General features: G+C 37.6%; 1 pseudogene; it reads right to left on the bottom strand.

Annotated features, from left to right (window-relative positions):
* Nucleotides 1-1,054: 1,054 nt before the first annotated feature.
* On the bottom strand, nucleotides 1,055-1,190 carry LOC138766692 (U2 spliceosomal RNA; annotated as a pseudogene).
* Nucleotides 1,191-11,685: the final 10,495 nt, after the last annotated feature.

The following is an 11,685-nucleotide window of genomic DNA, read 5'->3' as shown; positions in this document are numbered from 1 at the left end:
ATTCCTAGTTCCTGTCCCTCCCTCCCTGCATGTTTATTGGCTGGAAAAAAGCGCCAGGGGGGTGGGAGGTCAAATAAAATTTTTGCTGAGTTTTCGTTCAAATATTCGAACAAAAACAAATCGTTTGAATAGCGTAGTATTCTTTCGAATAGCTATTTAATTAAAAGTGATCGCTCATCACTACAATATATTGAAAAAAACTTTAAACAAGGTAAATTAGATATTTCTGTCAGGACAAGGATAGTAGGGGCAATACACGACAGTGAGCCACACAGCTGGGCCCACCCATTGTCTCTACCTACTTGCCTCAAACGGCCCTAGGTAGCCGCGGACAACCATGAAGGTGGTCCCTGCTCTGGTATAGGTGTAACACAGAACGAGACAGACGAACGAACACAAAGGAAGAGTCGACAAGCCAAAGTTCAAACCAAACAGGCAATGCAGTACAGAATCAGTAACAATCGGATAGTAAAAGGTCAGGCAGGAGGTCAGATAACAGGTCAAGCAAAAAGAGGAATTAGGAATGGGGATCGCAGGAAATAGAGCTGGGATCAGCTGGGGGATCAGCTGGGGGATCTGGGATCAGGGTAAAAACCTTAATAGCCAGCGCTTAGAGACTGGCTCAGCTTTCTTTTATGAGGATCAAGAGCTCGGTTCGGATCCCCATTGGACCAATGCTCTGATCCTCAAGGTTCCAGACAGGCAGAGAAAAATGTCAATTAAAAAGACTTGCTCAGCTGCAGCAATCAAGTCTAGCAGAGTTCAGTGTAACTCTTGTATTGTCGGAAGCTGAGAAACAATCGGGTGTGTCACACAAAAGCAAAAAAAACAGGCCCAGTTCACACCAGGCTACTGCACATTCCTGTCAATTTCTCTATTTCTATTTGTTAAAAGGATTTTTGTATTCAAGGTATTGCAATGAAATATGGGTGCACAGCCTTAGCATACTACAAAATGGTACCCATACTGAAGCAAAGAGAAGTATGTAAAACACAAAAGGCTTGCACACCAAATTCTTAATGAATGCTCTATCTATCTATCTATCTATCTCATTAGAGGGTCCACTGAACCTAGAAGCACAGCAATACCAGGTCAATGCCTGGAGAGGACAGAGCAAGCTCTTTTTCCATCTCCCTGTTCTAAAGATACAGATACTACACTAGATCTTAGTCAAAAGGCCGAGAAGTGATGGAGATGTATGGTACAACAGTTACCAAGATGCCACCCTGGATGGACAACCCCCCCCCCCCCATCAATTGAACATTAAAGCAGGCCTAGTTCGGCATTTGGTTACTGGGGACTGCAGAAATTAGAAGCAGCTGGCTGTATGGCTGTATACGTGTTTTCCAGGCTGCATCCTACTTCTTAAGCCATCAGTAACCAAAGTCCAAGCATGCTCGAAGTTCACTAATCTCTAATCTTTACACATTAGTTGTTTTTAAATATAACTAGATATGACATTACAAGGGGATGTAGAATACCCTCTATATCACATGGGTGACTGGATCAGACAATATAAGTAGACAAACAATCTAATGAATAAACTATAGAGTTCTTGACACTTCACTTCCATTAAAAATAACTTTAAGTTTAAATTGTACTTTGTATTCAAACATTTTTGTATTGCAAAGGATATTTAAAATGTCAAGGGATTATTTCATGCAGAAACTACTTTTTAGTATGTATTCCCTATTTGCCTTCAGAAAAGAGATGTGTGTTTTAAATCTTTGAGAATACACCAAAGTAACATTACCATGACCCCAAACACGGGAGACATTGGCCCTGTTTTTGCATTGGAGTTATCATTTTTCATGAAATGAAATCTTCAAATCTTCTTGAAATGCAATCCCGAAAAATCTTTTCATTGGGTCACAGTAAAATGACCTTTTACCTTTTCCAACAAAATGAAAGTTTTGTCTCAGGTTTTATAGACTTTTAATCAGACTCTACAAGTACACCATATCTTAAGAACATTTTATGCTACTTTTTTCACATTTTAAGTAGATGTGAACAGCTAGATATTTTTATGCCTTTTACTTTAGGAGAAAAAAGGCCAAACTGACAGCAGAAAGTATGAAATTTAATTATGTTTTAAGTTTCTATTTAGTATATAGTCATAAAATAGCAAATCTTTTAAACATGTAATCACTCGCTTTAAAACTTTTTTTTTGTTTTATTTAATGAGTTAAAAAAATATAAAATATGTATTACATAATTTCTGGACCATGCTAGTATTTAAAAAAAATAATATGTTTTTTTGTTTTGTAATGAGAAAAATTGAAAAGCCATTTTTGTAAATAAAATCAACAACAAGAAAATATATATTATTATATTAAAAATCATGTGTTTCTGTATCTAAGGGGTTACACAATGTGAAAAATTGCTTACAACTAATAAAACAATAAATAAATAATGAAATAACTAAATGATTACATAGATCTCTAAAGGGCCTTTACAATTGGTAAATGGAGTACAGTCACTGCGCACGCATCAGTTGATCAATACCAATAAGGTCCAGGACTGCTTCAATCTCTTATTAGGCTATGTTCACACAACGTCAAAAATAGAGAAAAGGGGGCTAGATTTGATATTTGAAAAAAGTCAGTTATTGACGCGAATTAACTGACTGCAATGGCAATGTATTGAAGTCAATGGAAAGACGGACGTCCAATGCACACAATGTATTGAATAATGGATGTTTTTACTGCGGACATCAAAATAAAGAACATGATCATTATTTTCAGACGTCTTTTGCAAACAACGGACATTTTTTATTAGTTGTTCACACACAGTTTTTCTTTTGTCACAGTTTGTTCTCCGTTTTTACTATTAAACTCAATTAAGCCACACCCAAAGGCCAAAACCCAAACTAGAATAATGTACCAGCAGCCATCATTGCACGAAGGGGAGGCCAGGCAGCTAAATGACGTCCGTTATTTTACACTCAAAATGGGGTTTTTCCAATTTAAAACTGTGTCCCCTATTCACAGGAACGAGTATGAGATTGAGGGGGGTCAAACCTTGTGACCACCTGGGGGATCTCTAGATCGGCTCCTTGGCATCTTTGTAATAAATCAATCCACGGGTCTGTGTGTATCACCTGGCTCCATTCAATCTCTTATGAGACGTCGGAAAGAGTTAAGTACAGAACTCGGCTCTTTCCGGAGGCTCCAGAGAGAATGAATGTTTTTAAATAAAAAAAAAACCCTTTAAGCTTTTCCCATTTACATAGTTTTGTGAACTTGAAATTGTCTTCTGCTCATTATTAATGGCAATAGAATGAACAAATAATCTTCCATACTTGTGAACCTCTTTGGTATTTGAGTGATATTAGCGTGGCTATGTACATGTTATTAACAAGAATTTGCCTAGCATTATCCATTGTTGAAGTTAGACAAGGATAAGTAATTCTTGTACTTTGTGAAGAACCTTGATATTTAAATTATATTAGCAAAGTTCATTTAACCTAATTAAAATTAAGTGTGTATTGCTTTCTAGTATTGGATATGGAAAGGGTATAATAATAATACTTTGTCAAGAGTTTTAGCTTTTAGATAGTATTAAACATATTTACATATAATAAACATTTGTACCTTACTGTACTATATGTAACATAGAAGACTGTTGGAAGAAGAAGACCACTTGGTCTATCTAGTCTGCCCTAATATTTTTTCCTTTATTATTATATTATGATAGATATATGTTTATCCCAGCAATAATTATATTCAGTTACTGTGAATTTAGTAACCACATCTGCTGGAAGTTCGATCCATGCATCTACTTATTCTTCAGTTATATAACATCTTCTCATTTTGTTCCTGATCTTTCCACCAACTATGGCAGGAGTGGCTTGTTGGTGACTAACTGGAACCCAGAATGCCCTACATCATCACTCCACTTTCCTTACATGGCTGGATGAGTCTACAATACTCCTTATAAGCTGGGTCTTTACATAGAAATACATAAATTTTGCGCAATAGAATTCCTGGGGATTAAGTAGTTTGATTCTAAATTAGGCTTATATGCATTATACACAATAAAAATAAAAAAAAAATATTTAAAACACATCCCCATTTTTTTCATATCATCTTTATTTTGTGAAATATTTTATTGTTATTTATATTGTAATTCATATTTTGAACTACACACTGGACACTAAAGATAAACCAAAGGTTTTACCAATTTGACATCCACAGCAGAATTAAAGAGTTTACACTCAGCAAAATATTTTGCTAAAATTAATAAGATCAGTTGATGGAAGCCACAACTGTATTGCTGAATTGATTGTACAATGGACACCATTGACTTAAAATGGGACTCATCAATTTCTGGTGGGATATCCATTGTTTCTATGAAATCTGCAATGTAAGCTCCAGAACAAATGTTAACAGAGCCTTATTGGCGGGCAATACAATACAATCCACATAATTGTTTAAACTAACAATTAATTAAAAGAAAGTCATTTTTGTTCTGGGACATAACTTAACACTGGTTAAGTGATGGCAATGGTGAATGTTGCTTGAATAAGCTTCACTAGACTTTGGGGGAGATTTATCAAAGGGTGTAAAATTTAGACTGGTGCAAACTGCCCACAGCAACCAATCACAGCTCAGCTTTAGGCAGTGCTGAAAGGAAAGCTGAGCTGTGATTGGTTGGTGCAGTTTGCACCAGTCTAAATTTTACACTCTTTGATAAATCTCCCCCTTTGACTACTGGATGCTGCTGGAACAATTCTTTTCTGGATGTCTCTATGACATGTCAAAAATTTTCCAAACCAACAGTGACATTTTAACACGAATGCACCATTGGTCAAGACAAAATTACTTTCCCTTGTGCGATACACAAGCTATGTCTCTTTCTTATAATTTATTGATTTGTCAAGGGGTCACATGTGATGTAACCAGCTAGATGAAGAGCCCAGTATTAGGAAAGGACTGTTTAAAAAATGAACCAAATTTTTGCAATAAAACTGGCTACATAGAAAAACCAAAACAGGTATTCCACAGGGTCTACTTGACAGATTGTGATCTGTTGAAATATTGCACTGTGCAGTGGTAACTTTTTTTTTTTGTCACAGGTGAAAATGAATCTGTCAGGAATCTGCAGTAGCCTGGTCTGCACTGGGCCTGGTGTTTTGCTCTTGTGTGCCACACCCGATTGCTTCTCAGAGTCCAGCAATGCAGAAGTTAAGCTGAGAAGCTTCTGGACTTGATTTTGCACCTGCCTGGTCTCTGTGATTGATGGGTCTCTCTGCCTGTCTGTAACCTGGAAGATCAGAGCGCTGGTCCAATGGGGATCCAGACCGGGCTCTTGGTCAGCATAAATCAAAGCTGGGACTGATAAACATCCAGATCCCAGCTACCCCTTGTCAATTCCTGCGCTCCCTATCCTAACTCCCTCTGCTTGCTTGTCTGTGTTACCTGACCTCTGGCTTTGACTTTTGACTATCCGACTGCTACTTGTTTTGTACTGCGCTGCCTGCTTGGTTTTTGACTTTGCCTGTTCGACTATTCTATATTGTGTTTGTATGTCTGTCTTGTTCTGTGTTGCACGTACTCAGTATAGGGAACGTCTTTGTGGTTGTCCACGGCCGCCTAGAGCCGATTGAGGCAAGCAGGTGGGTTTAGCATCAGGGCTCACTGTTGTGTCTTTTCCATGCCTCCCCTGTCCTAACAGGATTTTAGCGGAAGTTGTGTATTTCCTTTTCCAGGGATCCATTATGGATTTGCAAGAAAGATGTAAACAAAATAAAGCTTAAAAACACTGTATGACCACATCGATTGTATTTTTTTTTTTTATGCATAACTTGTTATTTTATGTACTCCATTGCAAATAATAAATAACCTAATTAAAAGCATAAATATTCTTCTCAAATGTAAAAACTAATAAAATACTAGAACAAACATTATACAATAGTTTCCTGTTTTTTTTATATCCAATATGCCATCTGCAGTTTTATTTGACATAAACACCAGGGAGATTTGTGTGATACTGCTCTGGTTAAAGCAGTGACAGCTTACAACTAAAAATAAAATCCACTATTAGACTCAACAGGCTGCTAAGGCAGGTTGAAGGAAGAAAGGTCTGGACCAGGGAGGGCAGCAAGAATAGCTATTGTGCTAGCCTGTATTTTCTCTTACAGAAATGTTCATATATTGAATGGCTGAAGTAGCTAGTTAACTGTCATATTCTATTCTCATATTTATCATTTTGTTGATTTTATACAAGGCACAATAGTTTTGTAGGTCAAATTTTTATTTGGCTGCAGGGGTTTTAAATAATGTCAACTGCATAACCACTTTTATTGATACTGAATACAAGAATTATAGGATTGGTATTATTTAGTGAGACAGTGCTTCCTCCTATAAAAATATGCTTTTTTCTTTACTGCATTGTGTTGCCGATTTTTGGCATATATTCAACAAAGAATAAAATTGTAGCTCCATGAATTTACTAAATAATATACAGGGATTTAACCTTTAGGCTATGTTCACACACACATAGCAAAATAATACCAAAATATGGCAGCATGTGTGAATGGGTAGAAAAAATGCAAGCCATTAGAGCCATTATTCTATACTGTCAATGCACTGCTGGGCAATTTCCCTTTAACCTCAATGTAGCATATTATTACAGTGAAAATATGTCCGTATTTGTAACCCAGAACTATGGCCTTATTTTTGTATTATTTATAAGTATCAACTTACTATGTCAGAATTTTTATTATTAATGACTTTGTATAAAAGTCCTTGGCAAAAGCACATACTAGACCGAATTGAGAAGTGGCAGCATGTTAATAAAACAAACAAAAAAATACTGTTTATTATTATTATTATTATTATTATTATTATTATTACTATATTTTTTAATGAAGCCTGCCCAAGTGTTCAGGACAGGGGTACATCTGACTTTTAAGGATAGAATGGGAAAAATATATAGATATGTTGGGCAAAAATTTGTCCTATTACAATGACTTAAGTATAGAGTATAAACAAAAACACCCATCCAGCAACCTTTCCCCACCACTTTGCTCGCAAAATGGGACCCTCCAAACCTAGGGTCAGTCTAAGAATGAAACTTAAACAAAACCTAGGGAGAATCTGGCAGGCGTAGCCTGCCCAAGCACCCTTCCAAGTCAGCTTTCAAATACCAAGTTTTGTTGTGGAATAGACCAACCACCATTTGAATCTCAGCCAGTTCTAGGAAAGTAAAAAAAAAAACAAAAAAAAAACCACTTCTATTTAGAGAAGTCTGGCGAAATTTTTTTATTAAAGCATTGTATTGCCCCCCAAAAGTTATACATGTCACCAATATACACTTATAATGGGAAATGCACATAAAGTGCTTTTTCCTCTTCACTTACTACTGCACCAAGGCTTCACTTCCTGGATAAAATGGTGATGTCACGACACAACTCCCAGAGCTGTGCGGGCTGTGGCTGCTGGAGAGGATGATGTCAGGGGGATGCTCAGTGTCCCTCCAGTGCCCTGTGTCCTTCAGTGTCCCCCTGCCATCATCCTCTCCAGCAGCCACAGCCCGCACAGATCTGGGAGTCAGGTCGTGATATCACCATTTTATCCAGGAAGGGAAGCCTTGATGCAGTAGTAAGTTAAGGTAAGAAAAAGCATTTTTCATAATAAGTGTATATTGGTGATTTGTATAACTTTTGGGGGGGCAATAAAATAGTTTGATAAATATTTTCACCGAACTTTTCCATTAAGGAAAAATTACATTACTCTTTTTTTCCCTGACTGGTTCCACCGCCAGCTGGTCCATATGGAGATACCGCCCCATTTCTTGAAGAACCTGTTCCATCATGGGCATCTCCTGGATCAACTAGAACCAGAAGCTTCATGTTTGTGTCCATTATTTGTTTAGTTGAAGTGACCATATTTACTATGCTGGGGCTAGACAGCGCTTGCTTTCCATATGGATGGCTTGCGGTGTGTTTAGGGGCCACAGAAGCTTTGTAGTTTAAGTGCACAACCAACCTTTAAGTAGGTAGCGCTGTGTGCTCTAGGGCAGAAATTGGTCTGTAGGGGGTAAATGGTAAAGGTACACGAGAGAGGCCAGTGTAAATGAACAATGACTGGAAAAGGGCTCTTGTGAAGACTTTTGGAGTTACATACTATTTTACTGGTACCTGCTAAGTTGTTGCCTATTTTTACAACTGCAACTGCAAAAATTGCTGGACTATAATGTGTGTTTAAAAAAAGTGGCATGATTATGTTGTGTTAATTTCATATAGAAGTTAGGTAATGATTTTTTTTCAATTTATTTAGCAGTATTGTAATTCTGCTTGAAAGCAAGAAAGATGGAAATGTTCTAGAACAATATTAGTTTCGGCTTTAAAAGCCCTCCTCATTACCATTTACATATTAACACATTCAACCACTACCCATACACATATAATTGTGGCTTTTTTCCAGATTATTGGGTTATATAAACGCACTAGTATAAAGTAATTCAGTTGAGGAAATTACATTTAATAGCAAGATCACATTCATTTTCTTCACATGCTAAAGGTCAATTATGAGCAAACAAATTTGTGAGGATAATTTTCCATTAACAAAATGATTACTTTATCTGCTGAAAAAGGGTTAAATCAAAAAGTATAAAAGGCAAATAAGATCCTAGATGCACAGGTGAAGCCGGGTGTACAATTACAATATGTTCATTCTTCCCATTATGACAGGGAGGCTGACGGGATTCCGCCACAGAATTCCGCCAGTTTAGCTCTCTGTGAACGGAGTCTTATCAGCAAAGATATTTTTTTGCTACCTAAAAGTAACATTTTACTTGATATATAATACGGATTACTAATATTTATTGTCTACTATTTAAAAATATTCCTAAGCAACTCTGACATGGTCATAATCTCATACACTTTACTCATATTTTAAATGTAGATAGAACTTTGAATTCAGGTATTAAACACTAAATTTGGTTCCCTGATATCATATAAGGGTATAAACCCACACACCGTATACACAGCGTATTTACTGCTGCGATACGCAGCAAATACGCAGCAAATACGCAGCAAATACGCAGCAGATAAGATCTAAATAACTGAACACAGCATCAAATCTTCACCATCAAACTGCTGCGTATTTGCTGCGTATTTGCTGCGTATACGGTGTGTGGGTTTGTACCCTAAGAAACAAAAAAAAGTTCAATCAGTGAAAGTAGATGATACATGACAGCATGGCTGTGATTTAAAAAGCTCCAAGGAGTAAGGTCAAGTTTATAAAGAAAATGTTATTCAAGGGACAAAGATTTTTTTTTATCCCTGTATCCAAAGAGCAAAATATAATGTTAATAACTTCACATTAAAATTAACTATTATTAAAACAGTAAAATGTTGATGGCGACAAATGCTTATCTTAGCTTAAAATAGGGTTTTAAAAAGTTGTTATTTATAGAGATGAGCGAAGATGCATCTCGCAATACTCAAGACAATGGCATCTTCCTCTTCCTGCATGTGTTAGGCAGGGAATTAGTGTGCGGTTAGGCAGGAATCCGACACAAATAGCCCAACAGTCCTTCTAAGGGCTTAAAATTTTCAATATATATATATATATACAGTGGTACCTCGGTTCTCAAACTTAATTGGTTCCGGAAGGCAGTTTGAGAACCAAGCAGTTTGAAATCCAAGCGGTGTCTTCTCATAGGAAATAATGTAAATGTGATTAATTGGTTCCAGCAGCCACCAATAATTACCTACAATACTCATTTATTACACTTAGTGCTCAGTATAATCACTACAGTACAGTACAGAACAGCACTATACTGTACAGGACATTAAACATAAGAAATGTTCATCAGAACCAGCAATTATAGTACAGTAGTCACCAACTCCTCACCCATCCTTTATTGTATAGCGTCCCCCCATCCAAGCACTGTAATGTATGGGAGATGGTGGTGCACTGCCTGTACTACTACTGTACTGTATATGCACTCAAGCAGTCTTATACAGCACTGTACTGTATGTGGAGCCTCACCACTGCTTAACTCCCCAGGTACAACCCACCATTCACGCTCGCAAAAACATTCGAAAAACGTTTGAAAACCGAGCAAAGTTTTAATTCCAAACACTACTTCTGGGTAAATTTTTGTTCGAATACCAAGCAGTTCGAGTTCCAAAGTATCCGAAAACCGAGGTATTACTGTATATATTATAATTATTTATTTTTTTGTTACTCTTGTCTGCTGGCTTGGACTTGTAAAGCAGCTGTCAGTAGTCAATTTGCAATGGAAGCCTTAAAAAAAGAACCAGCACCAGTTACCCACTTAATCTATATGTTAACCCCAAAAACTGCTGTCAGTAATCAATTTGTCCTGTTGCTGGCATTTTCTTGGCTGGCTGGGATCTGCAGTTCAGCTATGCCTACCGTCACTGTGCTGTGTCCTGTGCACGTGGATCAGTGAAGTACAGTTACTGCATCAGTGTGTCCAAGGCTGTACTTTGGCACCTGATAGACATCAATCAATTCAGGAGATAACTAGCCCGACTGTGAACAGAAGTTGGAGCGAGTGAAGAGGTACAGGAACATGAGGAAGAGAGCCGGGAGCCCATAATTTGGCATAATGTTGCGATTAGCCAGCCCCAGAGGCGTCCATGTATGCTGCCCCTGCTGTTTCCTGCCCATTTATGTGTTGTTTCGATCATTTTCTGAGGTTTCCAGGGTTTCACGCAAACTTCCCTGTGCAGAGCTTCCCTGTGCAAAAAGGCTCTAGTTTCCCATTGACTTCACTGGAGTTCGTTACTTGAAACAAGTACCCGAGCATCGGGAAATATTCGTCTCGAGTATCGAGCACTTTAGTACTCGCTCATCTCTAGTTATTTATCAATTACCGTTAATTATACAGCAGTAATAACAAGTCCAATATTTCTGTTAGTTTATTTAGATGACACAATGTGCATAAGAGCAGTCATTTTATACTTACTACTAGGAATGAGCAAACTTTTGAAAAGTTCGGTTCGGTTCGATCCGGCGAACTTTCGTGAAGTTCGGCTTCTTCCAAACCGAACCGAAAATGAACCTTGCTCTAACGGCTGAATAATTGCCGCTACAATAGTTGGAGTGTGATAGGGTATTGTTTCGTTTAGTTGCAGTTGCTATTACAATGAAAAAAGTGGGGGGGGGAGTGCAAAAATAAATAAATAAAATAATAATAATAATAATAATAATAATAATAATAATAATAATAATAATAATAATAAAATATAGTGAATAAAAGTGCAAAAATAGTGACAAAAAATATTGAAAAAAAAAATGTTTAGGAGGAGGATGCGGCAGCACTTGATTGCACCCAGGCCAGTATTGTTGAGAAGAGACAAGTTGAGCAGCAGGAGGAGGCAGCAGTTGATTGCTCGCCTCTCAGGCCAGTATTGTTGAGAAGAGACAAGTTGAGGAACAGGAGGAGGCAGCAGTTGATTGCTCGCCTCTCAGGCCAGTATTGTTGAGAAGAGGCAAGTCGAGGAACAGGAGGAGGCAGCAGTTGATTGTTCACCTCTCTGGCCAGTATTGTTGAGAAGAGACAAGTTGAGGTACAGGATGAGGCAGCAGTAGATTGCTTGCCTCTCAGGCCAGTATTGTTGAGAAGAGACAAGTCGAGGAACAGGAGGAGGCAGCAGTAGATTGCTCTCCTCTCAGGCCAGTATTGTTGAGAAGAGACAAGTTG

Source organism: Dendropsophus ebraccatus, chromosome 10, assembly GCF_027789765.1.
Source record: "Dendropsophus ebraccatus isolate aDenEbr1 chromosome 10, aDenEbr1.pat, whole genome shotgun sequence".
Lineage (NCBI taxonomy): Eukaryota > Metazoa > Chordata > Amphibia > Anura > Hylidae > Dendropsophus > Dendropsophus ebraccatus.
This window is presented reverse-complemented; position numbering and strand designations above follow the sequence as displayed.